Source organism: Thunnus albacares, chromosome 13, assembly GCF_914725855.1.
Source record: "Thunnus albacares chromosome 13, fThuAlb1.1, whole genome shotgun sequence".
Lineage (NCBI taxonomy): Eukaryota > Metazoa > Chordata > Actinopteri > Scombriformes > Scombridae > Thunnus > Thunnus albacares.
In genome coordinates this window covers 11789628-11796974 of record NC_058118.1, presented here as the reverse complement: position 1 = coordinate 11796974, position 7347 = coordinate 11789628, and the positions used below count along the sequence as shown (strand labels likewise).

The 7347-nt window shown below is 37.9% G+C and overlaps 1 pseudogene; it reads right to left on the bottom strand.

The window, feature by feature from the left end:
- Window positions 1-2425: 2425 nt before the first annotated feature.
- LOC122995788 lies at window positions 2426-4553 on the bottom strand (annotated as a pseudogene).
- Between the last annotated feature and the right edge of the window lie 2794 nt (window positions 4554-7347).

The following is a 7347-nucleotide window of genomic DNA, read 5'->3' as shown; positions in this document are numbered from 1 at the left end:
CGTGTCTGGCATGTAGTGGTACAAAGATGGCATTATTTTTCTGATACAACACTGAACAATCTCCTCACACTATGTATAGACTTAAGCCATGATAAAGTCCTGGGCCACATGCACATTTTGCATAATACTCAGTCACTCAAGGTTCAGAACAAGCTGATGGACTCTAGATGTTCAATAATGTGATAGATAACACATAGTACTGTACATGTACTGTATTACTGTCACTGGGATTGTGTATACCATAGAGAGGGCAGCTAAAGGAAGAGAACTGGGCAAATTCATGATTGTTTAAGCGAATTAGAAGTTTCCACTTTCCATTTGCAGGCACAATAACTGTCTCATTTACCAACAATTTCTACTCATTTATTTTTGGACTGTGTCTTTGGTTCGTTGTTCAAATGAAGGTGATGTTTGTTGAGCGTAAAAATAGAAATGTGATCACTAGTATAGTGGTGGAACAGTGTCAGCAGCACCATGTTGGTCCTGAGATTAAGAGTTTAAAGTGGGGTTTGTCACAGCCACAGCAAAATAACTGTGACATTGGTAATTTGAGACTAATTTAGCAGCTAGGAGAAGGAAACAAAAAGAATTTGTGATTTCATAATTTTAGGGTTTTCTGGCAGTGTCTGGACAGAATATTCGAGAGTCCTCGAGATCCTGTCTCCAAGTCTCCTTGCCATGTTGTCAAGTTACATTAAAACAAGGCAAAAATCTATCATCATGTACCATAAATCATAAACACTACAGATCTTAGAAATAAGGTCTAACTTTGTTTAATGCCTGGACTATTTAGAAACATGGTACATACTGTAAATGCCTTGGGTAAAATTAACCAAAATAGCAGAACTGACCCTAAATATAAAGGCATATCAGCTTTTCATTTCAGGCATTATCAGATTAAAATATTATATTTCAATGCCAGTGGTAACACTTGCACCCCCCTCTTCAAGACCAACAGAAAAATGAACAGACACAGCTTCACATGTCACAGGAACTTTAGAATACAGCTTTTTATTTAGAAAACAGCCAAACAGATATTTCAATACAACAACATTTCATTTGAACATATTCTCGAACATACTGAAGTCAACTGATTTCTTTTTAAGCAGTGCTCTTATGGCTTTTTAAACCTCCTCACTCCTTCTTCTACTTCTGTCACAAGTAGTTGAATGTTTTTCGCTGGAGGAGGGGAGCTGAAGTACTTTGATTTTCTCTTTCGAGTTATACTTTGCTTCCTCCATGTCTCCATGTCTCCTCTTGTGATAGGCGAAGTGGCCCTCAGGTTTCTATGTGTCTTTGGAGTTTTCTTGCATTGGAGGCACCTGTTTTGTCACGAATGTCATTCCCTTTAGGCTGCCAACAACAAACTCATGCTGTAGCTGCAGAAAATCTCCTGCTCTTCTGTGTAATTTCGATGTTAAGATGACTGTTTTTGTAGTGCGAAACCAGTTCTCAACAATAGCATTACTGTCCCGGGTTTTGCCAAGATTTGTCAGCCTAAGACCTGTTCAAAGAGGAGCAGTATCTGTATAATGCAGAATTATATCAACAAGTGACTCACTGTCCTGCTCGCTCCTTCATCCTCCTTCCCTGCTTTCTCCTGTGCTTGTCTGACAACCCCTTCAATAGGAGCAAAGAAAGGCAATGATTTTGTGAGAGATTCTTGCATGTCATGACCTTCAGCCAAAAGGATATTTTAATATTGCAACATTTCATTTGAATGTATTTAGGAACATACTGAAATCAACTGATTTCTGTTTAAGCAGTGCTGTTATTGCTTTTTAAACCTCCTCACTCCTTTTTCTGTCAGAAGTACTGGAAACTTTTTCGCTGGAGGAGGGGAGCTGAAGTACTTTGATTTTCTCTTTTGAGTTATATTGCGTTTCCTCCATATCTCCTCTTGTGATAGGGGAAGTGTCTCTGGGCCCTCAGGTTTCCGTGCGTCTTTAGAGTTTGTTTTCATTGGAGGCACTTGTTTTGTCACGAATATCATTCCCTTTAATCTGTCAACAACAAACTCATGCTGTAGATGCAGAAAATCTCCTGCTCTTCTGTGTAATTTCGATGTAAAGATGACTGTTTTTGTAGTGCGAAACCAGTTCTCAACAATAGCATTACTGTCCCGGGTTTTGCCAAGATTTGTCAGCCTAAGACCTGTTCAAAGAGGAGCAGTACCTGTATAATGCAGAATTATATCAACAAGTGACTCACTGTCCTGCTCGCTCTGTCATCCTCCTTTCCTGCTTCTTCCTGTGCTTGTCTGACAACCCCTTCGATAGGAGCAAAGGAAGGCAATGATTTTGTGAGAGATTTTTGCATATCATAACCTACAGCCAAACAGATATTTTAATACATTTAATTTGAATGTATTTAGGAACATACTGAAATCAATTGATTTCTGTTTAAGCAGTGCTGTTATTGCTTTTTAAACCTCCTCACCCTCCTCCTCTCCCTCACCCTCAACAGAGTAAAGTCCAACCTCCTCATAATCCTTCTCCAGAGCTGCATGTCCTCTCTGGCCTCATTAGACTCTCCCTCCTTTATACCCTCCCTACATACCAGTGAACAAAGGAACACTTGGCGTACATCAGGTCAAACTTGTGGTCAAGTCGAGCCCAGGACTCTGCAATAGCAGTGGTGTTGCTCAGCATGCATACAGCCCTCTGGACTGTGGCCAGGTCTCCACCAGAAACTACAGTGGGCAGCTGGTAGTTGATACCAACCTTGAAACTAGTAGGGCACCAGTCCACAAAATGGATGTTGCGCTTGGTCTTAAAAGTAGGCGTTGGTAATTTCTGTCACTGTTAATTGCTCATGGTAAGCCTTCTCACCAGAGGGAAGTGGATATGGGGATATGGCACCAGGTTGGTCTGGAACTCCACAAGATCAATGCTAAGGGCACCGTCGAAACAAAGAGAAGCAGTGATGGAGGACACAATCTGACTCATCAACCTGTTCAGGTTGGTGTAGGTAGGACACTTAATATCCAGGTTCCTACGACAGCATGAAGGCACACATCAGCAGGGAGGTAAAACCAGAGCTGGTACCACCTCTGAAGCTGTGGAAGAACAGGAAACCCTGAAGGCCAGTGCACTGGTTAGCCTGAGGACAGAGGAACAGACATTTATCAAATATGAGAAACATAGTAATGTAATTTAGATGATTGAAACCTACAAAAGGAAGTAGGGTGGGGACCAATTGATTTATGATGAAGTAAGCATGGTTTGAACATCTCTCTCAAGCTCTCTTTTTTTGTTCTTTACACAGCTATTTCTGTCAGTGTCCACAGTGTAAAACACTAAGAATGTCTTCTAGGAGAGACTGTCTGAAAATGTGCGCTGTTAACCCTACATTTAGCAACACTGAGTTTCCCCCTTCTCCATGATGGCTGGGTTTTAAATCAACCTTCAAGTGTGGCAGTTCAGAACAACTATGAACACATTTTATTTACAACATGGTCGGACAGCACATCGCATGAACCAGTTCTTTTCTAGCATAATCCAGCCCTAACAGGAACAGTTACAGTTTCTGCAAAGAGATGTCAGGGATATCAGATCTAAAAATCTGGACAACTTAAACCAAAACTATCTGCATGGTTTGATATCACTAGAACTGAGAAAATAAACTGACTCTTTACACCAATAGGATCTGACTTAAAATGGTTAGAGGTTTTATTAGTAGTCATGGATAATGTGCCATCTGGTGGCGCAAAGGTAAACTGCATAATGTGAGTCTGAGACGATACAAAGCATATACACTATGTACTGTTGTCACATTCTTGATACATCAGTTATTTGGAATTAATGGTTGCCCCAAGTTCTCAGTCTCATTGGGAAGAAACTCCTTTTGCTCTGAATTTACCCACTAGTTTGTGGATCCTGTCCAGCACCAGGTCAATGATCAATGATGCCAATGGTGTAGTTTCCTCGGGTGTAGTTGTTAGCTGCATCCTCCTTGCCGGTGATCAACTGCTCAGGGTGGAAGAGCTGGCAGTAGGTCCAAGTTCGCACCTCATCTGATGATACAGGTTCGATCAGATATTATTCAAGGGTTTGACTAACCAAAATCAAGCAGTAACTATAGTATCTATGGGCTCCAGGTCCATAAAAACAGCTCAGGGGACATGCCTTCCAGCTCCAGTCTCACTGAAGACGTTGTTAAAGGAATCATCTCCTCTCTCCAATGGTTTTGTCACTGTGCATCTGCCCATCAGGCTGGATCCCATGTTCAAAGCAGTAAAGCTCCCAGTAGGCGTTTATTTGGCCATATATTTCATTCAGTTAGGGGAAAGATATTTATATTTTTCATTTGATATTAATTAATTCAATTTCTTATTATGTCATCACTTAATTATTTAATTGTCAATCATTTATATATTTATTTATCTATTTTATTAATATAATTGAGCCATCTTTATAACCATATTCTACAGTATACAAAAGTAGTTAGTTACCTCCAATTGTTTTAAACTAAGAAGTGACAACACAAGAAACGTTACTTACGTCACTCCCGCCATCTGATGAGAGCAGTTGAGGATTTTCGAGGTCCACCATGTTTTCAATGGCTATAGACAGCATCTCAAAACTGGCCACTGGCTAAAACTCTAATTATGCTGGGTCTTTCCATTAATTATGAACACATAAAACGCAAGAAACCCAATCAAGCTACGCTTAATTTACTAATTTATCATTAAATGCGATATGAAACTTGATTTATTGCCCCATGAAACAGTTGAAGGTATTCAAGGTAAAATTTTGACAGTTAATGCTAACCTAACTGTTCAATTCCAATTCAATAAATTGAAAGCTAGCATTGATATGCACTACAGCATATTGTCAAAACTTTAAACCTGATTAATCAATTCATGAGACATCTTAAAATTCATACCATGTTTCCTAAGTGTGAAGATAATGAAAATATACCATTAAGGCTGGTTGAGGATGTAGTTGCTGCCTCCTGATCGCTTTAATCGTTTTTATGCCAGGTTTGCAGGGAAAGGTGCTGATGAATCGAATTGGTTGACAGTCACATAAGCTCTTTTCCTATTGATTAAACGAAAACAGTCTCTGATCAATGAGAACTCTTGACCTTTAAATTGCTATTAAATAAAAATTTTTATAAACTTGCTTTTCTGCATTAAATTGATCATCCTTTATTGTTGATGATGTTTGACTGTTTTTTTGTTGTTGTTTTTTGTGTTTATTCTGTCCTGGGGGCTGGGGGTTGTATTATTTTGGACTATTTGTGAAGCACTTTGTAAGACTGTTTTGAAAGGTGTTGAATAAATAAAGGTTATTTTTATTATTATTACACTAGCTACAGTATTTCTCAAAGTCAAGTCAATTTATTCATAGAGCACATTTAAAAACAACAAAAGTTGACCAAAGTGCTTTAAAGAGACTGAGAAATACAATCAAATGAATCAGAATAATTTTTATTAGCCATGTATGTTTACGCATACAAGGAATTTGACCACAGTTTAGTGGCTCTCAGTGTACTTACACAGAATAACAACACAACAATCTTCAGAAATATACACAGGAAAACACAGACATTGTTATGAGGATCAATGAGAAAATTAATAAAACTGTAGAATAAAATAATTAAAAATGGGATTGAAATCCTAAAGACAACAACAGCATTGCACAGAGGACCAAATAAGTAATAGAGAGAATGACCATTCATGTCTTGATGACAATTTAAAGGCTGAGGAAAAGAGATGGGTCTTAAGACAGGTATTAAAAGATATTAATTGAGGGTGAGTAATAACGAGAGGCAAACTGTTCCATAGTTGAGGGCCAACAATGGAAAAAAGATTGGAAAAGCTGGTGCTGACAACACAGTTGATTTATTTGTCAACATCTGACAGAAGGATGCAAAGCTAATCACTAAAATCAGTGTAGTCTAGAGTAGAGTTGCAATAATTAGCTGATTAATTGATTAGTTGTCAACTATTGAAATAGTTGAAAACTATTTTGATAATCGATTCATTGTTTTTAAATCAGTTTTTTAAAGAAAAAATGTCCAAATTATCTGATTTCAGCTTCTCAAATGTGAATATTTTTTGGTTTCTTTAGTAAACAGTAAACTGAATATCTTTGGATTGTGGACTGTTCAGAATCAGAAATCAGATTTATTCGCTAAGAAGCAAGTACAAGGAATTCAATTTGATCCAGATGTCAACAGAAAAAGCAATAAACATGAACATTAAACAGTAAACATAAACACAAACACATACACAAACACAAACATAACAGTGTAAGAAAGGGACAGTAGTTTACATTTCTGTGTAGTGGGGGTGGACTGTGTGCTTGCATATTGAAACGATAAAAACTAATAATCTTTAGTTGCAGCCCTGGTCGAGAGCTTGACTCATAATGGGTTTTTGAGTTTTTGAGGCAGATACCGATATAGATATTTGAGAATTTAGAAAAACCCGGTAACAATATTCAGCCACTCCTCTATCACTACAAGCCTCTGCTTCTTCCCATGACTTATACCCTTGTAACATGAGGCTCACTCACAGTAATCATCAAAACAATTAGAAAAAATGGAAAAATATACAGAAATAACTGATTCCACAGCTTACACTGGGAATCTTAAATCATACACTTTAATTATCAGAATCAGAATCAGCTTTATCTGCTAAGTATGTTTCTATAAATACAAGAATATACAAATTCGACTCCGGTTTCTAGTGGCTCTCAATGTACTCACAACAAAATTCAGGAGATACACATAGACATGGAATCAAAACAAGGACAACAAAGCTGAAAATGTGAATAGAAATACCAGAAACATATATTATATGGTTCTGTATGACAGTTGGATTCCTACGTAACTGCCAGTGAAACTCATAAGGCGATAATGGATTGGTAAAACATGCGCATAAATTAGCAGCTGCAGGTCCCACTCATTCACACAACATAGACAGGCACTAGAAACCCTTTAAAACAGCCAACAGTGCATCAACACAAGCATTGAATTTGAAATCTGTTTCTTTATTTAATCAAAGCACTCTTTGTTCCAGATCAATGCATCAGATGATTAATAACAAGTGTGCAATTTAACTGATGATTTGAGAGGATAAAAAGGTGGCGGTCGCAGTGGAGTGATTGTGGAAAGAGCCTCTGTGCATTTTAATGAATGCACACATTCACGTTCTGGTCATATTGTAATAGAAGACTGTTGTTGCATGTTAATGTTATTATGCATGGATCAAATATTGATTGGAAAAATAATAACTTTCATCCACAGCCATGTTTGAATGGTGCTAACATTTGTGTTCCCCATCATAGGGTTGCTTTTCGAGGGATAGGCTTTGGTAATGAACAATAAACAAGTCAC